This window comes from Ornithorhynchus anatinus, chromosome 5 (genome assembly GCF_004115215.2).
Source record: "Ornithorhynchus anatinus isolate Pmale09 chromosome 5, mOrnAna1.pri.v4, whole genome shotgun sequence".
NCBI classification, from domain to species: domain Eukaryota; kingdom Metazoa; phylum Chordata; class Mammalia; order Monotremata; family Ornithorhynchidae; genus Ornithorhynchus; species Ornithorhynchus anatinus.
Window position 1 is genome coordinate 29,532,913 of NC_041732.1, and position 25,247 is coordinate 29,558,159.

At 47.1% G+C, this 25,247-nt stretch overlaps 1 protein-coding gene across 4 annotated transcripts in view; it reads left to right on the forward strand.

Annotated features, from left to right (window-relative positions):
• The first annotated feature begins 22,448 nt into the window (after positions 1 to 22,448).
• The window catches only part of MEF2A (myocyte enhancer factor 2A), a 176,794-nt gene continuing 173,995 nt past the window's right edge, over positions 22,449 to 25,247 (forward strand). The window contains exon 1 of one of the 4 annotated variants that reach the window (XM_029064413.2): positions 22,449 to 22,642. The gene's annotated coding sequence lies outside the window, so the exon portion shown is untranslated. The remainder of the gene's footprint in view (positions 22,643 to 25,247) is intronic. The other 3 variants (XM_029064416.2, XM_029064415.2, XM_029064417.2) reach the window with 3 other exon arrangements.

A 25,247-nucleotide genomic window follows, 5' to 3' on the forward strand; every position in this document is an offset into this window, starting at 1 on the left:
CTTCTGGCTGATCTCCCTGCCTCCAGTGTCTCTGTTCTCCAGGCCATACTTCACAATGGACCTGTATGATTTTTATGAATACATTGATTGAGAAGCAGTGTGGCTTAGTGGAAAGAGCACAGGCTTGGGATTCAGAGGTCATAGGTTCTAATCCCAGCTTCACCACATGTCAGCTGTGTGACTTTGGGCAAGTCACTTAACTTCTCTGTGCCTCAGTTAACTCATCTGTAAAATGGGGATTAAGACTGTGAGCCCCATGTGGGAAAGCCTGATTAATTTGTATCTCCCCCAGTGCTTAGAACAGTGCTTGGCACATAGTCAGCAATTAACAAATACCATCATTGTTACTATTATTGATCGAAACCATCTTCCGGTGTCTCAAAATCCTCCAGTGGTTACCCATTTCTCTCTGCATCAAGAATTCCTGAACATATGCTTTAAGGCATTCAATCAGCTCTCCTCATTGCCTATCCACTCTCTTCTCACACTACTCCCCATAATGTCCGCCATTACTTCTCTCCCGCTGCTGAGCTTTTGACCATGCCAGGGCTCCCTCCTTCAAATCTGACAGACCACTGCTCTCCTCAGCTTCAAAGCCCTTCTGAAATCATATTTCCTCCAAGAAGCCTTTCCAATAATTTCTAAAGTCTCCATTTTATCTGCTTCCACTCCACTTAACCATTTACATACTTACAAACTCCTTGAGTACCTAGGTGCATGCATGCTATACTTTATTGCTGCCTCCTATCTAATTTATTTTAGTATCTTTCCTGATAGGTTGTAAATTCTTTGAGAGCAAGGATCATGTCTAGTAATTCTGTAGTACTTTCAAACACATAGTATAGTGCTTTACACATAGTAAGTGCTCAATGATACTATTAATTGATTGACACACTAGTTAATATTTGGGGATTTTGTTAGGGCAGAGACATTTTCAATCTATTGTACTTAACCAAGTGTTTAGTACTTTGCACACGGTAGGTGCTCAAGAGTATGGATTGATTCATCTATATAAACATGTGACTGTTGAATTTCATTTTATTTACTCCCATGTAAAGCAAAGATGAAAGGAAAGTTTCTATTTTTTTTGGCCTGTGTTACCCAGACTATTTCATACAGACAGAGTGGAATAGATGTAAGGCCTAAATTGAATAGACATCATGGGCTTTAGATAGTCTTTGGAAGAAGGCTTTGGAGGGCATTTGGGGATTGTTGACTGATTGAAGTTTCGAGCATAAGGGACATCTCTTACTGTTAGGAATAGGTGAGAGAAGCTTGGAAGAAAAGAGTATAAGTGAAAAATGTATTGCTTTGAACATCTGTTTAGATAAGAAGTGGTCATGCAGAAAAAAGATAGAATCCAGAGTGATTTAATGTGAGGATGTTTGCAGCTGTATTTTTGATTAAGGCAAAGAAAACTGAAAAAAAGGAAAGCCAAAGACTAGCAGGTTGCAGTAAATAAATGGAGAGAAAATCATAAAATGGGAATGAGATATTCGGCAGAAGGAAAAGGTTATGCACACTATGAAGAAAATGATCATTATGACAACATATAATAGACGTTTAAAGACCCACTTAAAGTTTGATTGTGTACAATGCCAGCTGTCAAAGATTCAATTTCTTGTATTTTTTCAAGTTATTTAGTTTTATTTTTTATTGATTTTTCACATGTATGAATATATTTTGAACAGAAAGAACATATCATGTATTATCTACTCTTAGAATTTGATTTCATCCTATTCATCGTCAGACATTCAGAAATAATGAACTATGTGATATTCAAAGAAGAAACTGAAAACACCATTTATGAGGCCTGAAAAGAACATGATAGGCAGTGTTAGAAGTTATACATGCGTACAAGTTATGCACAAGCTACTTCCTGATGATTACGGAATGACAGCCAGGCAGACATGGAACATGATTGCAGCTTAGTGTAATCAGATACATTTTAGTGTTTCCTGTCATTTCCTCCTCACCATGTTTGTCAGGCACTTCTGAACACACAGAATGTCCTTTCGTTCATATTGTCTTTTGTACATCTAGATTTGCCACTTTTCAATCTTCAGTGAGTTGAGAACTGAATTGTATTTTCAATACATTCCCAGCTGTGCCACTTACCTGCTCTGTGACCCTGGGCAAATCACTTAGCTTCTCTATGCCTCAGTTTCCTCAGCAGTAGAATGGGGATTCAGTACCTGTGCTCCCCTCTATTGAGACTGAGTCCCCTCTGGGACAGTGACTGTGTCTGATCTGGTTAACTTGTATCTACCCCAGTGCTTAGAACAGTATTTAACACATGGTAAGCACTAAATGACATTTTTTAAAAGTTATGATTGTTGTCACTAGCCCCTAGTTCAAATTATGTGTGGTTTCTCCTTCAAATTTCATCCTTCAGTAGTTTAATAAGGCACAGGGGGCTAAAACCCTTTGTCCTAATACTTCTCAACCAAAGAACAAATCTTTAAATATAATGATGTAATTTGAATGGAGAAGGAAAATATACTCAATCGTATTTATAGACTAATATTTAAAATATGAGCTTAATTTTCCAGGCTTTAGGGGAAAGGCAAAATTCTTTAGTTTATAAACAAATTACTACACAGATGAATTGCCTAATAAAGAACTGAAGTTTATAGGTGACAAGAGTCCCACAGGAGCTAAGACTATCTATGTTGAAAAATGAAGCTTTGGGTCACTATCCCCAACTTACATGCCTTCCTCTTTCCTCCTGGCAACCATGAAGGTGGAGAAAGGGAGGGAAATGTAGAGAAATGGCATGGCCTAGTGGATAGAGCATAGGCCTATAAATCAGAAAGACCTGCATTCTAATCCCTGCTCCACCTCTTGTCTGCTGTGTGACTTTGGACAAGTCATTTGACTTTTCTAGGCCTCAGTTACCTCATCTGTAAAATGGGGATTAATACTGTGAGCCCCAAGTGGGACATGGACCATGACCAACCTGATTAGCTTTTATCTACCCCAGTACTTAGTACAGTACCTGCCACATAGTGAGAGCTTAACGAATACCATTAAAAAAAATGTGTACTTAGAGTCTCTAGCATTCTGGCCCATCTATACTACAAGTGTAAATCCACTGACTTTCCATTTCCTTTCTCTAAGGAAAAATTCCTCACATTTGGTTTCAAGGCTGTCCAGCGGTTTTCCTCATTTTACATATCAACTCTCTTCACCTACCTCCCCTCAGCTCAGTTTCTTCAGTTCTCTCAAGCTAACCTAATTCTCCTGCTTCCATTCCCTTCCAAAAGCTGTCACTCTGGCTTAAAACTTCTGTCTTCTCCAAATCTGACAGATTGCAGCTCTTCTTCAGGTCAAGGCCCCCTTTCTCCTCCTCCAACCAGCCTACCCCAGTGAATTCTCAACACTCTAGATTGTATTAGCTTAAAGGCTTTGTGGATAGAGCATGGGTCTGGGAGTCAGAAGAACCTGGGTTCAAACCCTGGCTACACCACTTGTCTGCTGTGTGACCTTGAGCATGTCACTTAACTTCTCTGAGCCTCAGTTACCTCATCTGTAGAATGGGGATTAAGACTGTGAGCCTCATGTGGGATGTGGACTGTTTCCAATCGAATTAGCTGCCAGGGGGAGATGAATAAAGGGAGTAAGTCAGGGTGATGAGGACTTAGGGAAGGCCTCTTGAGATGTGCCTTCAATAAGACTTTGAAGCAAAAGGGCTGGGGGGCTGGGGGGCTGGGGGGGGAGAAAGAACAGAGGGAGCAAGTCAGGGCAACGCAGAAGGGAGTGGGAGAAGAGGAAATGGAGAACTTAGTCAGGGAAGGCAGCTAGGAGCAGATATGGCTTCAGTGAGGCTTTGAAGGTGGGGACAGTAATTATCTGTCAAGATCAGGGCAGAGTGAGTAAGCTGGAGCTAGAGGAGTGGAGTGTGCAGGCTGGGCTGTAGTAGGAGATCAGTGAGGTGAGGTAGGATGGGATGAGATGTGGCTAATGCTCCCAGACTTCTCCATCACCGTGGATGGCACAACCATCCTTCCCGTCCCGCAGGCCCGCAATCTCGGTGTCATCCTTGACTCGTCCCTCTCGTTCACCCCACACATCCTATCCGTTACCAAGACCTGCCGGTTTCACCTCTACAATATCGCCAAGATCCGCCCTTTCCTCTCCACCCAAACGGCTACCTTACTATTGCGGGCTCTCGTTATATCCCGGCTAGACTACCGTGTCAGCCTTCTCTCTGACCTCCCTTCCTCCTCTCTCGCCCCACTCCGGTCTATTCTTCACTCCGCTGCCCGGCTCATCTTCCCGCAGAAATGATCTGGGCATGTCACTCCCCTTCTTAAACAACTCCAGTGGTTGCCTATCGACCTCCGCTCCAAACAAAAACTCCTCACTCTAGGCTTCAAGGCTCTCCATCACCTTGCCCCTTCCTACCTCTCCTCCCTTCTCTCTTTCTACCGCCCACCCCGCACGCTCCGCTCCTCTGCCACCCACCTCCTCGCCGTCCCTCAGTCTCGCCTATCCCGCCGTCGACCCCTGGGTCACGTCCTCCCGCAGTCCTGGAACGCCCTCCCTCCTCACCTCCGCCAAACTGATTCTCTTTCCCTCTTCAAAACCTTACTTAAAAATCACCTCCTCCAAGAGGCCTTCCCAGACTGAGCTCCTCTTCCCCCTCTACTCCCTCTGCCATCCCCCCTTTACCTCTCCGCAGCTAAAGCCTCATTTTCCCCTTTTCCCTCTGCTCCTCCACCTCTCCCTTCCCATCCCCACAGCACTGTACCCGTCCGCTCAACTGTATATATTTTCGTTACCCTATTTATTTTGTTAATGAATTGTACATCGCCTTGATTCTATTTAGTTGCCATTGTTTTTACGAGATGTTCTTCCCCTTGACGCTGTTTAGTGCCATTGTTCTTGTCTGTCCGTCTCCCCCGATTAGACTGTAAGCCCGTCAAACGGCAGGGACTGTCTCTATCTGTTGCCGACTTGTTCATCCCAAGCGCTTAGTACAGTGCTCTGCACATAGTAAGCGCTCAATAAATACTATTGAATGAATAATTCTATTGTATTGTAGTCTCCCAAGTGCTTAGTACAGTGCTCTGCACAAGGTAGGTGCTTAACAAATACCATTAAGAGAACACTTATTTATAATCATCTTCAGCACTTCAATCAATTAATCAAAGGTATTTATTGAGGGGTTATTGTGTAAAGAGCACTGTATTAAGCATTTTGGAGAGTACAATACAGTGGAGTTAGTAAAAATGATTCCCGCCTTCAAGGAGCTTACAAAAATTGAATTTACATTATTGCATGAATATTGTATGTGTATATGCAATATGCATATTGTAAATTCAATGTTTTGTAAACTCCTTGAGGACAGGGATTTTCTTAACCAACTCCATTGTATCTGAGCTCCTTATCTTCCCTCCCAAACCCTGTCCTCTCCCTGACTTCCCTGTCACTGTGGATGGCACTACCATCCTTCCCGTCTCACATGCCCGCAAGCTTGCTGTTGTCCTTGACTCAGCTCTCTCATTCACCCCACATGTCCAATCCGTGACCAATACCTGCCAATCTCACCTTCACAGTATCACCAAGATCTGCCCTTTCCTCTCCATCCAAACTGCTTTCGTGCTGGTACAAGCTGTCATAATATCCAGACTGGATATACTCTCCTCCTCACCCTCTGCTCTTCCCTCTTCCCCTCCCCTCATTACTGTGCTCATTTGTGTATATTATTTATTACCCTATTTATTTTGTTAATGAGGTGTATATCTCCTTGATTCTATTTATCTTGATGATGTCTTTTTTTGGTTTTTTTCTGTTTTGCTTAGTTGTCTGTCTCCCCCATTTATACTCTGAGCCCGTCATTGGGCAGGGATTGTCTTTATCTGTTGCCGAATTGTACACTCCAAGCACTTAGTACAGTGCTCTGCACATAGTAAGCGCTAAATAAATACTATTGAATGAATGAATTGTATTGTATCTCTCCTTGATCCCAGCAGCCACAGCTCCTCCTCCCATTTTTTTGTAGTAATTATTAAGCAGGTACTCTGTGCCTGGTACACTAAGCACTAGGGTAAATGCAAGACCATCGTGTTTTTTTTTAAAAAAATGGTATTTGTTAAGTGCTTACTATGTTTCATGCACTCATTTAAGCGCTGGGATAGATACAAGTTAATCAGGCCAGACATAATCTTTGTCCCACATGGGGCTCATAGTCAAGTAGAAGAGAGAATGGGTATTGAATCCCGGTTTTGCACTTGAGGAAGCTGAAACAGAGAGAACTAATGTGACCGGCCCAAGGTCTCAATGCAGACAAGTGGCAGAGCCAGGATTAAAACCCAGGTCCTCTGGCTTTCAGCCCTGTACTTTATCCACTAGGTTTCTGTCCCACAGAGTTCTCTATCTATAGTAATAGTTATGATATTTGTTAAGCGCTTACTATGTGACAAGTATTGTTCTAAGCTCTAGGTTAGATACAAGGTAATCAGGTTGTCCCCTGGGGGGGGGGGGCAGGCGGGAGGGGGACACTCACAGTTTTAATCCTCATTTTACAGATGAGGTAACAGAGGCACAGAGAAATTTAGCGGCATGTTCAAGGTCACACACTCTTAGTCTGGGACCCTGGGCCATGGGGTTTCATGGGCTTTCATTCATTCAATCATATTTATTGAGTGCTTACTATGTGCAGAGCACTGTACTAATTGCTTGGAATGTATAATTCTAAATACCTGGGCATCCTGTCAGAGAATATTGGAAGAAGACCAAGAGCCCATACCTCAAACTGCAGATACAGGCCAACTGAAAAGAGGGAAGGAGTTTGTTTTGGAACAGCATTCTGAGGGTAGCAGCTCTTGATCTAAATGACTCTGTTTTTTGCCTCAGGATGTCCCCAATTTTGTCCCCCATTTCAGGTGGGATGTATACCACATCCACAAATTCCGCAAATTCCGGGGGACAGGAGATTGCTTCTTACCCAAAACAGATAAGGCCTGCTTGAAGAGTCTCTTTTGTCCTTGAAGAAAGCACACTTGTCCGAGTTCTTTTGTGATTGGCTAGTTCTCCTTTATGTTGCAAGGCACCGCCAAACTGGAGAGGGGGGCCACTGTGTCACTCGTACCTCTCCAGAGATGAACAGGCACTCAGTCATATTCCTCTCTTTTCTGATCTATCCAGCACTGTCTCTGAGTGTTACTTTTCCTTGCTTGCGTCACCACCTTGGGTTCGAATCCTCACTGCTTTTTTAGGTCCATTCTCTTTTCGAGTACAGGTTTGCCCAAGTTTCTCCCACCTCAGTGTTTTCTCTCACCACTGCTCACCCTTACTGGCCCCAACCCCCCTATACCTGCTCACTGCCATTCGCCAACCCACCAGTCCACAACATACACTTGCCAGCTCGGCAAAATAAATCTTATGCTTTCACCCCGTTCCTTCATCACAAGCAGAAAAAGTGTAAAAGAATAATAATAGTAATTATAGTGTTTGTTAAGTGCTTGCTATGTGCCGAGCACTGTTCTAAGCGCTGGGGTAGATACAAGGTAATCGGGTTGTCCCATGTGGGGTTCACAGTCTGTATCCCCATTTTACAGATGAGATAATTGAGGCCCAGAGAAGTTAAGTGACTTGCCCAAGGTCACATAGCAGACAAGTGGCAGAGCCGGAATTAGAACCCATGCCCTCTGACTCCCACTTCCGTGCTGTTGCCACTAACCACGCTGCTTCTCAATCTCTAGGATCTCTAAGGTGTAGAGAAGAGCTGTTAATGATGAAGTTCTTTTTAAACCCACAGTTGGAGGTGAAAAAGGAGATAATGAAGACAAAGAGGTGAGAAGGTGGGGTTGCAGGTCAACAAAAGTTGTGGCTAGAAGGTGAGCAAGACGAGGCGGTTGAAGTCGAGGGGGAGCTCAGGTCTCTGCAGTGCAGCAGGCTGCAAAATTTGTCCAGTGGACACCAGAGGGACCTGATCGCCGAGGGAAGGGGAAGGGATTCCCTGTTAATCTCACTTGCCCTGTGGCCATGGGCCAGGGCTTTGGGCCTCAGTCCCGGAGTTTATCCTTTGGAGTAGCTCAGCAGTGCTCTGCAAACAGTAAGTGTTCAATAAATATGATCGACTGATTGATCAATTGAGCTCTGGAGCTGAGGGAAGAGGCAGCAGGGGAGAGATGAGGAATGTGGCTTGGACTCAGAATACCACACATTTGCACCAAAGTTCACAACTGGGATGTCCTCAACACTGGTTTCTTGGAAAAGAACTGCCTATTCCAGACAGGTTTTACCCCCCTTTCCTCCTGCATATAACTCTGGGTTCCTCATTCAGTCGATCAATCGTATTTATTGAGCACTTACCGTGTGCAGAACACTGCTGTACACAACAGAGTTGGTAGTCATGTTGGCTGCCTATGCCACAAAATAATAGAGGAAGTCAAGAGAAGAGAATCAGAGTCATCTTCTAGTTACTTCTCTATTCTATCCTCAGGGTAAGCAGAAAGAGTGGTAGACAGGGGAAAGAAGTAATGAAAGGAGTTATTGGAACAAGCTCATCTCCTATCAGTCCCTTGTAGACAGAGAAAAGAGGTAATGGAAGGAGTTATTGGAACAATCTCACATCCTATGAGTACTTTGCCCTTTACGTGTCTGCCAACTCTGTTGTATTGTAGTTCCCCAAGCACTCAGTACAATGCTCTGCACATAGTAAATGCTCAATAAATGCTATTAATGACTTTGCTCATGCTGTCTGCATCTTGGAATTTCCTCCCGACCAAATCCCCCATTCTACAGCTCTCCTAAAATCTCACCTTCTCTCCGGAAACCTTCCCTGCTGCTACCATATTCAAGAATAAAGATGAAAGATCAGATTGTGGCATGCATTAGCACTTAGGTAAATCCCCACAGCACTTATGTACATATCTGTGAATTTTTAATTTGTTTTGCTGTCTCCCTACCTCTAGACTTTAAGTTCGGTTGTGGTCAGGGAATGTGTTTATTGTTGTATTATGCTCTACCAAGCTGTTAGTACAGTGCTCTGCACACAGTTTAAGTGCTCAGTAAATTCAATTGAATGAATAAATACGATTGAATGAGAGAATGAATCCACCATGCTATATGCTTATGCTATATCAGCATTTCACATTTTTGTCAAGATCCTGGAGAGAGTATTTCGGACCAACTACTAAAGAATATTGTCCAACATTTTTGGAATTTCCATCCCAGCATCGCCCAGCAGTCAGGATCTTTGCAGTATTTGGCTCTTTGTTTACAGTATCTTCAGAATCTGTGCCTTCCTAATAATGATAATTGTCATATTTATTAAGAGCTTACTATGTGCCAGGCACTCTTCTAAACTTGGGGTAGATATAAGATAATCGGTTTGGACACAATCACTGTTCCAAAGAGGACTCACAGTCTTAATCCCCATTGTACAGATGAGGAAACTGAGGCACAGAGAAATGAAGTGACTTTCCCAAGGTCACACAGCATGTAGTGGATAGAGCATGGGCCTGGGAGTCAGAAGGTCATGAGTCCTAATCCCTACTCTGCCACTTGTCTGCTCTGTGTCCTAGGGCAAGTCACTTACCTTCTCTGTGCCTCAGTTACCTCATCTGTAAAATGAGGATTAAGACTGTGAGCCCCACCTTGGAACAGGGACTGCATCCAACCTGATTACCTTGTATCTACCCCAGTGCTTATAACAGTGCTTGGCACATAATAAGCACTTAATAAATACCATTATTATTATTGTTATTATTAGAACCCAGGTCCTTCTGACTCCCAGGCCCGTGCTCTATACACTAGGCAACAATGCTTCTCTAATCTCTCTCCAAACTGCCACCGTGATGGGTCAGCACTTTGGCATATCCCATCTCGACTACCGTGTCATGCTTCTCACTGATCTCCCTGCCTAAATAAGAAAAATTGTGGTATTTGTGATGTGCTTATAAAGTGCCACATACTATACTATGCAATGGGGGAGGTACAAGATAATCAGGAAGAACATTGGCCTCGCAGTCTAAGCGGGAGGGAGAACAGATATTTAATCCCCATTTTACAGATGAGCAAACTGAGGCCCAGACAAGTTGATTCTTGTCTATGGTCATTCAGGAGGGAAGTGACAGAGCCAGAACTAGAACCCAAGTCTCCTGACTCCCAGTCAAATGTGCTTTTTGCTAGGCCATGCTAAAGTCTCTGTCCTTCAGACCATCTTTTACTCTGTTGCCTGCATCTTGTTTCTAAAGCATCACTTTGCCCACATCTCCCTATTCCTCAAAAACCCATCAAGCAGAAATTCCTAACTGGGCTTTAAGGCACTCATTCAGTTCTTTCCTCACTACTTTCCTCTAGATTTTAAGCTTGTTGTGGACAGGGAATGCGTCTGTTTATTGTTGTACTGTACTCTCCCAAGCACTCAAGTACAGTGCTCTGCACACAGTAAGCGTTCACTAAATACGATTGAATGAATGAATGAATAAATACTTAGCTTTGATAAGCTCCCACTGCATTCCAGGTTGCATGCTTCACTCTGAAACCAACCTACTCACACTGCCTTGTTGCTGTCTCTCTCATCACTGACCTCATGCTCATGTCTTTCCTCTTGCCCGGAACTCCCTCCCCTTCAGATCCTGCAGGCTAAGCTCTCTCCATCTTCAAAGCCCTTCTGAAATCATATCTCTCATAGGGGTTCTAGGAGGAAGTTGGAGGAGAGGAAGTAGAGGCAGTGGGTGTAGCTGGCTGGCTTGAGGAGTTTGGAAAGGAATGGTAGGAGGGAATTGGGGAGATGACTGGGGGCTCCATGAGGTCATGGGAAAGGTTTTTTTTAGGATAGGAGATACATGAGCATGTTTGAAAGCAGTAGGGAAAAAAAACATTGGAAAGTGGACAGTTGAAGATGGCAGTCAGGGAGGGAAGAAGGGAGGGGGCTAATGTTTTGATATGGTATGAGGGACTGGGGACCAAGCCTTAGTTGGAGGGGGTGGATTAGGGGAGAAGGGAGAAGACTCTGAGAGTCTTCTGGGAAAGGATAGGAAAGTTGAAGAGGTGGCAGGATGATCATGGGACTTGAGAGGAGCAAGGGAGATTTTAAGGGTGATCATCCCTGATTGTTTCAATTTTACCAACAAAGTGTATGTTCAGGTCATTAGGGGCAAGAGATGGCAGGGTCAAGGGGAAAAGAAGCTTGAGGAGGGAGTTAAAAGTCTGAAACAGCTGTCATGGGCAATGGGCATGGGGGTCAATAAGGACTGAAAATTATTACTGCCTGGTGGAGGAGAGAGCAGAGTTAAAGCAGGAGGATGAATTAGAAATGGAGAGGTCAGCCTGATGTTTGGATTTCAGCCAGCAGTGCTCTGCAGCTTGAGCACAAGAGAGGACAAAGTATTCTGCAGAGGGGGCCCAGGTTGCGAATTAGTGGTACTAGATTGATGGAGGGACGGAGGAGTGAGGGAGACGATTCTAGTGGGGAGTGCATTGTCGAGGCTATGGATTTGTGTATCAAGAGAAAGCAGGTTGGGTTCGGAGACCAAACTGAGTATGACATTATTGGAAAATGAGAGGGAGTCGAAAGGTTGGAAGTTTGGTGGGGGGAAAGGATGGATTTTCAGGGAGGGGCTTTGAGGGAGAGAGGGTAGGGCAGGAGGTTATTGTCAGAGAGTGGAATTTTAGAGTTGGTGAGGTTCGAGACTGTACAGTGACTAGAGTTGATGAGATCGAGCTAGGGTCAAGTTGGCGCGCGGATAAGGTGTGGTGGAGCAGGATGACGGTGGAATTGAACAGAGGAAGCATGATAAAGGTCAATGGAAACACCCATGTGGATAGTGAGGACCATGAGGATCTGGGTGGGGACACAGAGAGAGATTACAGATGTGAGTAGGGATCAAAATGGTTCAGAAAGTTGGAGATGGAACCCAAGGAGAGTTAGGTTTCAGCAATGGGGAGAAGAAGCACTAATCGGAGCAGGAATGGGTCAAGGATGAAGGGTAGCTTTCCCATGATAATAATAATAATGTTGGTTCTTGTTAAGCGCTTACTATGTGCAGATCACTGTTCTAAGCGCTGGGGTAGACACAGGGGAATCAGGTTGTCCAACGTGGGGCTCACAGTCTTAATCCCCATTTTACAGATGGGGGAACTGAGGCCCAGAGAAGTGAAGTGACTTGCCCACAGTCACACAGCTGACAAGTGGCAGAGCTGGGATTCAAACTCATGACCTCTGACTCCAAAGCCCGTGCTCTTTCCACTGAGCCACGCTGCTTCTCTGATATGATAGATGCTTCTATGATATGTGCTTCTATGATATGATATAAGTGCTATAAATGCTATGATATAGATATATATATCTATAAGTGCTTCTATTATATGATAGAGCGAGGGGTTCCACAGGCTGCACTTGGCTGAGGCTGTGGGGTGGGAGGAACAGATAATAATAAAGCTGGAATTTGTTAAGCACTTACTATGTGCAAAGCACTGTTCTGAGTGCTGGGGGGACACAAGGTGATCAGGTTGTCCCATGTGGGGCTCACAGTCTTAATCCCCATTTTATAGGTGAGGGAACTGAGGCACAGAGAACTTAAGTGACTTGCCCAAAGTCACACAGCTGACAGGTAGCGGAACCGGGATTAGAACTCATGACCTCTGACTCCTAAGCCCATGCTCTTTTCCACCGAACCACGTTGGTTCTACTCTACTAAGTAGTCTACTAAGCCCCTTGCCCCTTCCTACCTTACCTCACTTCTCTCCTTCTGCAACCTAGCCTTCACACCTGGCTCCTCTAGTGCTAACCTTCTCATTGTGCTGCGATCTTGCCTGTGTCACCACTGACTCCTAGCCCACATCCTGCCTCTGGCCTGGAACGTCCTCCCTCCTCAAATCCGTACTTAGTAGATGTCACGAGGGGTAGGTAGAACTTGGTTGGACTGAACTGATGAGGGCTGGTATGCAGGGAGGAGGATGAGGGGTGGCTCTGGTAAAGCAGGACAGAGTTGGGTTCATTAGAGGGAGGGAATTGAGAGGACATGGAGAGATGAGAGTGGCGTAAGAAAGAATCCTCAGGGCGATAGCAGCTTAATTTGGAGTTTCTGGAGGTTAAATACAGGTCCTTTGGGTGGTTGGGGGTTCTACAGCTCATGGGTCCTGCAGTGTCAGGGTGGGCAAAGCCTTTTTTTGGTATTTTTTAAGCTCTTACTATGTGCCAAGTACTGTATTAAACACTGGGTTAAATTAATCAGATTGGACATAGTTCCTGTCCCATATGGGCTTGAAGTCTGAGTAAGAGGGAGTAGGATTTAGTCTCCATTTTATAGATGAGTAAACTGAGGCACAGAGAAGTGAAGTGCCTCGCCCAAGGTCACACAACAGACAAGTGTTGGGACCAAGGTTAGAACCCAGGTCCTCTGACTCTCAGGCCCGAGCTCTTTCAGTAAAGCCTCTGTGACACTCATTCATTCAATAGTATTTATTGAGGACTTACACTGTGCAACAGCACTGCACTAAGCACTTGGAAAAGTACAAAACAACAATAAACAGTGACATTCCTTGCCCACAACAAGCTCACAGTCTAGAGTGGGGGAGACAGACATCAATACAAATAAACACAGTTACAAATATGTACATCAGTGCTTTGGGGCCGGGGTGGTGGGGGTGCGGAGAGCAAAGGGAGCAAGTCAGGTGAGGCAGAAGGGAGTGGGAGATGAGGAAAAGTGGGGCTTAGTCAGGGAAGGCCTCTTGGAGGAGATGTACTTTCAATTAGGCTTTGAAGGGGAGGAGAGTCATTGTCGGATTTGAGGAGGGAGGGCGTTATAGGCCAGAGGCAGGATGTGGGCTAGGAGTCAGTGGTGAGACAGGCAAGATCGCAGCACAGTGAGAAGGTTAGCACTAGAGGAACCAGGTGTGAGGGCCAGGTTGTAATAATAATAATAATGTTGGTATTTGTTAAGCGCTTACTATGTGCAGAGCACTGTTCTAAGCGCTGGGGTAGACACAGGGGAATCAGGTTGTCCCACGTGGGGCTCACAGTCTTAATCCCCATTTTACAGATGAGGTAACTGAGGCACAGAGAAGTGAAGTGACTTGCCCACAGTCACACAGCTGACAAGTGGCAGAGCCGGGATTTGAACCCATGACCTCTGACTCCAAAGCCCGTGCTCTTTCCACTGAGCCACGCTGCTTCAAGTGAGGTAAGGTAGAAAGGAGCAAGGTGCTTAGTAGAGCGCTCTGCACACAGTAAGTGCTCAATAAATACGATTGAATGAATGAATGAAGGTGATGGAGTGCTTTCAAGCTGATGGAGAGGAGTTTTTGTTTGATGTGGAGGTGGATGAGAACCACTGGAGTTTTTTGAGGAGTAGAGTGATGTGACCAGAATGTTTTTGTAGAAAAATGATCTGGACAGCAGAGTGAAGTATGGACTGGAATGGGGAGAGACAGGAGGCTGGGAGGTCAGCAAGGAGGCTGATGCAGTAATCCAGGCGGGATGGGATGTGTGACTGTATTAATCAGGTTGCAGTTTGGATGGAGAAGAAAGGGCAGATTTTAGTAATGTTGTGAAGGTGGGACCGACAGGATTTGGTGATGGATTGAATATGTGGGTTAAATGGGAGAGAGGAGTCAAGGATAACGCTAAGGTTACGGGTTTGTTAGAAGGGAAGAATTGTGGTGCTGTCTACAGTGATGGGAAAGTCACGGAGAGGACAGGGTTTGGGTGGGAAGATAAGGAACTCTGTTTTGGACATGTTAAGTTTGAGGTGATGGGAGGACATCCAAGTAGAGATGTCTTGAAGACAGGAGGAGATGCGAGACTGGAGAGGGGGAGAGAGATCAGAGCTGGAGATACTATCAATACAGCTGAACTCAGGCAATGATTTGTAAATTTGGCTGCCTTGAGAGTTTCATTAAGATTCTTCGAGTGCTCCCTGATGGTCTAGCTGGACTTCTCAGAGCTGGGGTTTCACTATTTAATACATTACCCACTGGCCATGGAGCCAAGCAGGGATACCGAGTAAATCCTGTCGTCTCCAAATTATGCGATGCAGTCATGCTGCAGACTTTGGCAAGGGTTGTGGTCACAGCATTAGATGACGCTTTGTTCACTTGGGAAACTCTTTGGATTCATCGTGAGCATCGTCTAAAGTCCTAGGGACAGTCATGTAACAGTTGTACATGTGGAGGACTCTTCCCTAAAGGCACACGCCCAAGAAGATATGTAGATGATTTTGAATTACTTCAGTCAGCCTATCGATCAACCAATCAGTGGTATTTATTGAGCACTTGCTTTGTGCAGAACCCTGTACTAAGTGCTGGGGAGAGTACAATACAAAAGAATGAGTGGACATGCTCCCTGCCCGTAATGAACTTACAGTCTAATACAATGGAAAGACAATAAGCCTGAAGAAAACCAAAGGCATGAATCATCCTATAGCGAGGAAACACTATAAATAACTAATCTTTCAGTGGTATCACAGAAGCAAATGCCGTCAGAGAAGCAGAATGGCGTAGTGGATTAAGGATGGACCTGGGAGTCAGAAGGTCATGGGTTCTAATCATGACGCTACCGCTTAACTGCTGTGTGATGTCAGGCAATCACTTCACTTCTCTGTGCCACAGTTACCTCATCTGTAAAAATGGGAAATAATAATAATAATGTCGGTATTTGTTAAGTGCTTACTATGTGCCAAGCATTTGTTCTAAGCGATGGGGTAAAAACAAGGTAATCAGGTTGTCCCACGTGGAGCTCACAGTCTTAATCCCCGTTTTACAGATGAGGTAACTGAGGCCCAGAGAAGTTAAGTGGCTTGCCCAAAGTCACACAACTGACAAATGGTGGAGCCAGGATTAGAACCCATGACCTCTGGCTCCCAAGCCTGTGCTCTTCCCACTAAGCCATGCTGCTTCTCTTGAGACTGTGAATTGAAACTGTGACCCCCACATGGGACAGGGGCTGCGTCCGACTCTATTTGCCTCTATCCACCACGGTGCTTAGTACAGTGCCTGTTACATTCATCCCTTTGCTTTTCTCCCTTCCCAACCCCAAAGCACTTATGTACATATCTCTAATTTTATTTACTTCTATTTATGTCTGTCTCTCCCACTCTAGACTGCAAGCTCGTTGTGGGCAGGGAATGTCACTGCTTACGGTTGTATTGTACTTTTCCAAGCACTTAGTACAGTGCTCTGCACATGGTAAGTGTTCAATAAATAAGATTGAAATGAATGAATAGTAAGAGCTTAACAAATGCCATTATTATTATTCGGAGAATTCTGGTTTTAGGTAGCACTCTGCCCTACAGTGAAGAGGTGGAAGGTGGAGATAGAAAATCAAATGAATAATATCCATTTGGGTGGCTGTTGGATGGATTCTGTTGGCAAAATGACATCTGACTTCAAACCAAAGTGAAGGTCCATAGGGCTGTAGTGGCCTGACATTTGCACTCCCAACTACAGTGTTACATTTGACTTTTTGAGTAATCAATCAAGGACATTTAATGAATTCATTCAATCATATTTATTGAGTGCCTACTGTGTGCATAGCACTGTAATAAGCATTTAAATGATAATGAACGCCCACTGAGTCCAACAGAAGCGAGAGACATTTTCTGGTCTTCAAGGGGTTTACAATTGAATGGGGGAAACACTTTTTTTTAGTGGGTGCAGTTAGAAGTACAAGGATAAGCAGGAAGTTGGACAAATAGAATAGAATAACAGTATAAATATTTGAATGTAAAAATATATCATTACACAAATAAATCACAATGCATACATACATAAGTCTCAAGAATATGAATATCAATCAATCAGTGGTACTTATTGAACACTTACTGTATGCAGAATACTGTTCTAAACACCTGGGAGAGTACAATACGACAGAGTTGGTAGAAACAATCCCTGCTTACAATGAATTTACAATCTAGACATATACATAATGACTCAGTTTGGGTGTTGGGCTGGCTGGGATGATGTGAATTAATCAAGGAAGACTTCCTGGAGGAGATAAGGTTTTAGAAGAGTTGGGTTTGGGGTGGGGAGAATTGCAAGTTGAAGGAAACAGTGTGAATGAGGGGTGGAAAGTGAAGGAATTGAGAAAGATGAATTATGAGGCAATCTTGGAGGAACGAAGAGTGCCAGCTGGGAAGTTGTAGGTGAAGAGAGCCAATACGTCAAATGTAAAAAGAAGTGGGTGGAAAGGCTTTAAGTCAAAGAACCATATTCAACATCAAGTGGCAAGGTGGGATTACAAAAAACAAATCACTGTGGAATTTGTTCAGTGCTCACTATATGTCAAACACTGTGCTAAGGGCTGGAGTTGATGCAATAAAATCAGGTTATACATAGTCCCTATCCCATGTGAGCTATAGTCTAAGGGGGAGGGAGAACAGTCAATCAGTCAATCAATCAATAGTATTTATTGAGTGCTTACTGGTGCAGAGCAGTAAGTGCTCAAGTGACTACAATATAACAGACACATTCCCTGTCCACAGTGAGCTTCCAGTCTAGACTGACTAGAAACGATCCCTTCTTAGCTTCATTGTAGGTGGCACGTGAGAAGAATGGATGCAGAATTTTACCCAAAATAGTTGCTGGAAAGGGGTGAACAAAACCAGGGACAGAGGCAACATTTTAAGGATTCAGTAAAATGCTTCAGATTATTGTTATGGCATCAAACTAGGAGACCACTAGCTGATAAAATCAGTATGGCACATGCCAAAGGTGAAAAGGAATAGCTCATTCTGAGCAGACGCTCCAAGAGGATTTGGAAAAAAATGGTTAAAATGAAAAAGAGGCAAGTACTGCAAACAGAGTAGGACGACGATGGGCAATAGCCCAATGAGTGGTATTTATTGAGCACTTATTGAGTGCAAGAGCACTGTACTGAGCATTTGGGAGAATACAAGAGAGTTAGTTGCAACATGCCTCCACCGGAGTGTGTGATTGGAACTGAGGCGGGCACTGTATTTTCAACCACACATATAGTTGTTCAAGAGAAGCTTACAATCCAAAGACAAGTTCGATAGGCTTTATTTCTGAGAAAGGACAATTTCCTGCTGGGCTAGCTTCTCTCCAGTAAAATTTAACTGTGGCTCAAGCAGTCTGCAGAACATTGTCAACTCAAATTGGGGGGACAAAAAGGCCCGCGTCCTACTGCTGTCCTGGAATGCTCTCCCTCCTCATGTCTGCCAAACTAACTCTCTTCCCATCTTCAAAGCCCTACTGAGAGCTCACCTCCTCCAAGAGGCCTTCCCAGACTAAGCTCCCCCCTTTTCCCTCTGCTCCCCCTCCACCCTCCACTCCTCCCACTGGAAATCTTCTTGGTCCAACTAGTTACTGGATCCTGATGGGTTAAAGCAAAGATACACTCAAATTGCCGGTCATTTTAAAGGACAGCTTACCAACTCTGTTATACTCACTCTACCAAGCTCTACTGTAGTGCTCTGCCCACAGTAAATGCTCAGTAAGTGTTACTGATTGATATATTATTTATTACCCTATTTATTTATTTTGTTAATGAGGTGTGTATGTCTCCATGATTCTATTTATCTTGATGATGTTGTCTTGTTTTGTTCTGTTTTGCTTTGCTGATTCCCCTGTTTAGACTGTGAGCCCATTATTGGGCAGGGATTGTCTCTATCTGTGCCGAATTGTACATTCCAAGCTCTTAGTACAATGCTCTGCACATAGTAAATGCTCAATAAATACTACTGAATGAATGGATGAATTAGAAGTACAACTGAGTAAAGTTCATGTTCATTTACCCACCCCCCCCCCAAAAAAAAATCTTTGAAAGATTGCTTTAGGGTTGAATTTCACACTTACTAATTAGAAAAATTGCTGATGGTATAGGCCAATAAACAGATGCAGGGCTCCCACAAGGATACATATCCCTCTGAGAGAATCTTGTCCCAGTGATATGAAAAGAGAAGACAGGGATAGCAGAGTTTTAAGAAATATGGAACGGCCTTAGAGAATCTTTTTTCAAAATTAAGAAAAGGAGAAAAGGAAACCAAATGAATAGAGAAGGAGGGAGACCTAGAGGGTATGGCACGTGTCTGAGAGTCAGCAGGACCTAGATTCTAATCCCAGTTCTGTCACTTGCCTGCTGTGTGACCTTGGGCATCACTTCACTTAACTTCTCTGTGTCTTAGTTTCCTCATCTGTAAAATGGGGGTTAAGACTGTGAACCCAAAGTGGGACATAGACTGTGTCCAACCTGAGTAGCTTATATCTACCCCAGTGCTTAATGAAGTGACTGGCACGTGGTAAATTGCAAAATGGGGATTGAGACTGTGAGCCCTATGTGGGACAGTGACTATGTCCAACACGATTGCTTGTATCCAGTCCAGCGCTTAGTACAGTGCCCGGGACATAGTAAGTGCTTGAACGGGTACCGCGATTTTTTAAATACCATAAAAAAGTCATAGCAGAGGGGAAACATGAGGACTGCAGACGCCCAAATTTTAAAGAAAGATGGAAGCAGCAAGACGGAAAAGAGGAAAGATATGGAAAGGAACAAAATAGGTCCACAGCCAGGAAGAAGTAGAAAGAAGAGAAGGGGCAACCTCGGTGGTGTGTAATCATGGCAGGGGGGGAAACGGATGGATGGACTACAGCTCTGCTGTTTTGAGAAGTCCCTCCCTCCCCTTCTTGCTCTGGGAAATGCTGTTCCACTGCATTCCAGTATCTACACTTCCACGGACTGGCTATGCCCCTCCCTTTTCAGGGTCTTCAAGTTCGATCTGAGGTCAAGTTGAAGGTGGGTGGTAGCACTCCTGGGTTCTCCTCCCAGGTCCAGCTCAATTTCCCTGGCAGGGCACCCTTGGGGTCCATCTCTAGCCCCCACCCCGGCTTCAGCATGGCTTAGTGGATAGGGCATGGGCCTGGGAGTCAGAAGGTCATGTGTTCAAGTGTGGGATCTGTCATTGACTCCTGTGTGACCTTGGGCAAGTCATTTAACTTCTCCACGCCTCGGTTCCCCCATCTGTCAAATGGGGATTGATACTGTGAGTCCCACGTGGGACAGGGACTGCGTGCCATCTGATTTGCTGGTATCTACCTCAGCGCTCAGTACAGAGCCTGGCACATAGTAAGCGCTTAATGAAGACTTCACTGAGGGCCCTAAGCGTTGCGCCTCCCGGCTCGAGCCTTGGCGCTGCCCTTTTCGCTTCAGCAGCCTCCTGCAGACAGCGGGGACAGAAAGGCCCACGCCCTACCGCTGTCCTGGAACGCCCTCCCTCCTCATGTCCGCCAAACTAACTCTCTTCCCCTCTTCAAAGCCCTACTGAGAGCTCACTTCCTCCAAGAGGCCTTCCCAGACTAAGCTCTCCTTCCACCCCTCCCTCTTCCCCTCCCCTCAGCTGAGCCCCCTTTCCCTCTGCTCCCCCTCCCCTCCTCATCCTCTGCTCCTCCCCTTCCCCTCAGTACTGGGCTCATTTGTATATATTATTACCCTATTTATTTTGTTAATGAGGTGTACATCCCCTTGATTCTATTTATCGTGATGTTGTCTTGTTTTTGTTTTGCTCTGCTTTGCTCTGCCATCTGTCTCCCCCGTTTAGACTGTGAGCACGTCATTGGGCAGGGATGGTCTCTATCTGTGGCCAAATTGTCCATTCCAAGTGCTTAGTACAGTGCTCTGCACATAGCAAGCACTCAATTAATACTATTGAATGAATGAATGAATGAATGAATGAAAAGGCCTCCCGGGGCAGGGGTGGGGTGGGGCATGTGTGCCGGGCCAGGGATCTCCATTGTGTTTGCTTAGTGAGTCCCAGCTTGGGGCACAAGGTGTGACTTCGCACTGGAGTACAAATGGCCATCCATCAGCTGGCCATTGGAGATCAATGGGGCCACTGCCAGGAAGGAATGTTGGTATTTGTTAAGTGCTTCCTATGTGCAGAGCACTGTTCTAAGCGCTGGGGTAGATACAGGGTCATCAGGTTGTCCCCTGTGAGGCTCACAGTCTTCATTCCCATTTGACAGCTGAGATCACTGAGGCCCAGAGAAGTGAAGTCACTGGCCCACAGTCACCCAGCTGCCAAGGGGCAGAGCCGGGATTCAAACCCATGACCTCTTGGGCTCTTTCCACTGAGCCACGCTTGAAGGAGGGGGAGGCTGGGGCCCAATGATAATAATAATGTGGGTGTTTGTTAAGCGCTTACTACGTGCAGAGCACTGTTCTAAACGCTGGGGGAGATACAGGGTCATCAGGTTGTCCCACGTGAGGCTCACAGTTAATTCCCATTTTACAGATGAGGTCACTGAGGCACAGAGAAGTGAAGTGACTTGCCCACAGACACACAGCCGACAAGGGGTAGAGTCAGGATTCGAACCAGCAGCATGGCTCAGTGGAAAGCGCACAGGCTGGGGAGTCAAAGATCATGGGTTAAAATCCCCGCTCCACCACTTGTCAGCTTGTAACTTTAGGCAAGTCACTTCACTTCTCTGTGCCTCAGTCTGCTCATCTGTAAAATGGGGATTACGACTGTTAGCCCCATGTGGGACAACCTGATTACCTTGTATCGCCCCCGCAGCACTTAGAACAGTGTTTTTCATCTGTAAAATGGGGATTAACTGTGAGCCTCACATGGGACAACCTGATGACCCTGTATCTCCCCCAGCGCTTAGAACAGTGCTCTGCACATAGTAAGCACTTAACAAATACCAACATTATTATGACCTCTGACTGCCCAGCCCGGGCTCTTTCCACTGAGCCAGGCTGCTTCTCCCTAGGAAAGCAGGAGGGCGGGAAGAGGATGGAGAGAAGGGAAGAGGGGCAGCCAGACAGGGCCAGGGCGACGGCAAAAACCCAAGGAGAAAGGGCGGGAGGGGGAGAGGACGAGGAAGGAAGACAGACATCTTCCTAGGCCCCAAAAGGGGCTCAGATGGGCATCGCGATGCGCATGCGCCGAACGGAGGAGCCGGGGCGCGGCCGCTTCGCGCATGCGTCACACATACCCCCCCCCCCCCCCGCCCCTCCGACGGGCGCTTTGGCAGCCCGTCTCCGGAGTCCCGCCCCCGCTCTCTCCTGATTGGCTGGCCGCCCTCGTCTCGCACCGTGATTGGCGGACGCCCCCGTCACTCGGCCGGCCGACGGCGCTCCGGTCGGGCCGGCCCGGGGCGGAGGGGCGGAGGGGGACGGGGCCCGGGGTCCGGGACGGCCCGTCGACAGCGCCGGCCGACAACCGGACTGACCCTTCCCCCTCCGCGGAGGACACGTCCCCTCTGAGACTAAACCAATCCACCTCTTCCATTCCCCGGCGCCACCTCGCCGCCGTCTCCTTCCTGGGCGGGGTGATTGGGCGGAGAAAAATAGTCCCCCGCCGGGGCGGCTCATCTCAGCGCCACGGGGGGCGAAAACTCGCTTCTCCCGAGGTCCACACCCTTCCACCCGTCCGGCCCCTTCCGCCAGAACCGGAGAAGGGAATCTCAGAGCAACGGAAGGTGCGGGAGGGGGGGCCGGGGCGGAAGGACATCAGGGCGACGTCGCCCTCCAGTGCGCACGCGCAGAAGGCCCGAGGAAAAGTTCCGGCCCGGCCGGGCCCCTTCTCCTAAAAATAGCCCCCGGAGCGGGATCAATGCGCTGATGTCCCAGTGAGTCCCGAGCTGGAGGAGGCTCCGGGCAGAGCTGCGGGTTGTGTGTGCGTTGTGTTGTTGTGTTGTGTGCGCGCCAGCCCCGCGGGGGGACGCGGTAAGTCGGGCCCCGGTGGAGGGGATGGTGTGGATGGGGGGTAGTGTGCGGGCGTGGCGGGAGGAGCCCCCCGGGGCCCGGAGGAGGGGACCCGAGGAGCCCCCAGCCCCAGCCAGGGCCCTGCCCTGGGTCAGGATGGAGGTGGCAAGGGGACGCGGGGGGGGGGGGGGGGGGGAGAAGCTGGATAAAGAGGGAGGCAGAGGGAGAGGAGGAGGCTCTTAAGGCGGCCTGGAGGTAAGGTCGGTGCAAGGGGCCGGGTTGGGGCGCGCTCAGTCCTGGGGGGGGGCATAGGAGGGAGGGGGAAGGAGCTTCGGGGCCTTGCAGGGAAATAGGGGGCGAGGTCGGGGGGATGGGATAAAGAAAAGGGGGGGCGGCTTGGAGGAGAGAACTGGGGGGTGCCCGCGCCTCTCCCCGTCTTTGGAGGGGTGGGTACAGTCCTCTGCACCTAGGAAGCGGCTCCCTCGATGCCCCCGAACGGACGCATTGGAAAGTTGTTGGAGGGCGGTGGGCTCTCGCTGCTCGCCGTTAGTCGGCGGGGTCAAAGGTCGGGAGCGGGCTTGGGAGGTCGGGCCCTGGAGGAGCAATGTGGCCTTTCTTTTTTTTAGCTTGCCTCTCCGGCCGGCCGCCGGAAAATGGGCTTTTACCTGCGGCCGGTCAGGACATTCCCGTGCACGTCGTCTGCCTTTCGCCCAGGGTGGCCCTGGCGGGCGGGGGAATTGGATTGAATAAGAATAATGGTATGAAGCGCTAACTATGGGCAAAGCACCCTTCTTTTGGGGGATTTTTTTCTGGGGGGGGGGAGGGGGGAGTTGCTGAGTTTGGAGAGGGAGGAGGGGGAATTGGGAGTGTGGCTCGGTCCGACTGGGAGCCCGTCAGTGGGCAGGGACTGTACATGTGGCCGAATCGTCCACTCCGAGCGCTTAGTCCAGTGCTCCGCACCTAGTGAGCGCTCAATAAATACGACTGAGTGAATGAATGAAGCGGGAAAGCGGCCCTGGCAGGTGGGCGGGTCGGGAGGGCCGCGTCGGGCATCCCACAGGTGACCGATTCTCTTCCCGATTTGTCCATCCCAAGCGCTTAGTACAGTGCTCTGCACATAGCAGGCGCTCAATAAATACTATCGAATGACCAGAAAGCGAGAAGATGACTCCAGATTCATCGTCTTCTCCGGACAGATGTCTGATTATTTGTATTGATGTCCGTCTCCCCGCCCCTTCTAGACCGCGAGGCCGCGGAGGCCCGGGATTGTCCCCCTTTAGGGTCTTAGTGGGCTTTCCCCAGCGCTTAGCACAGTGCTCGGTGGGCAGCCAGCGCTCAGTACGTCAAAATGGAGCGAATGAAGGGAAGGGCCCAGGCCGCCGCCCTACTGGCAGTGCCCGCTGGAGGAGGTCGGTTTGTCCATTCCAAGCGCTTAGTAGAGTGCTCTGCACATAGTAAACGCTCAATAAACACTATTGAATGAAAGGGCAGAGTTAGAAAGTAAAGCGCCTTCCCTGCCCTCCCCGACCGGCCACGCCAAGGATTTCCACCCACTTGGAGGGCGGTGGAAACTTTCGCCTTGACCCTGGCGTTACTTTTGGAATAGGACGGGGGAGATGCGGGGATAGGAAACGGTCAGGCATTACCAGCTCGTAGAGTGGAGGGGTGGAAAATCACCCTCTCTTCCTAAAAGAGCCACTCCAGGACTTTCGAGGGGCGTGTAAAGGGTGGAAATTTGTCACAAACCTCCCCGGGGGCAAAGAAGTGGGGCACGCCACAAAGTCGAGGGTGTTAGGCTTTGCTGGACTAACTGTAGGTAAAGACTCTTCTCCCAGAAGCATTCTTTTCTCTCTCTAGACCGATTAGGTGTGGGGAAAAAACAACCTCATTTTCACCGAAAGTTAAGCTGGGCACACTAAAAAGTCTAAGGTGCTAGGCTTTGCTGGACTATCTCTAGGTAAAGACTCTTCTCCCAAAAGCATTCTTTTCTCTCTCTAGACCGATTAGGCGTGGGGGAAAAAAAGTCGAGGGTGCTAGGCTTTGCTGGACTATCTAGATGAAGACTCTTCTCCCAAAAGCATTCTTTTTTCTCTATAGACCGATTAGGTCTGGGGAAAAGGCAACCTCATTTTCACCATAAGAAGCTGGGCACACTACAAAGTCGAGGGTGCTAGGCTTTGCTGGACTATCTCTAGATAAAGACTCTTCTACCAAAAGCATTCTTTTTTCTCTCTAGACCGATTAGGTGTGGCGGGGTGGGGGGGAAACACCTCATTTTTACTGTAGACACTTTTTTTGTTGGTAGGTGGATGAGAGTGTTTTCTAAGTTTGTGATTAGGTGTACAGCCGGGAAGGGCACTTTGACTTTAAGAATCCAGCTGTGGTGTTTTGGCATCTGTTAAATGCTACAGTTGTCTGCCTTTTAATCTCTCTTATCTTGGCAGCCACTCCAACAGCCTTTAGAGAGGTAGGAGACCAACTGTGGAAAACACAATAAATGCCATTTCGCTCACGACAATCAAAACTGAGAATTGAGAATTTTGAGGATCAGATGTGCAGCCCTTTCACGACTTCATTTTGGGGACTGGAGATTTACTCCTTTTCCCGTGGTAGAGATGAAAATAAT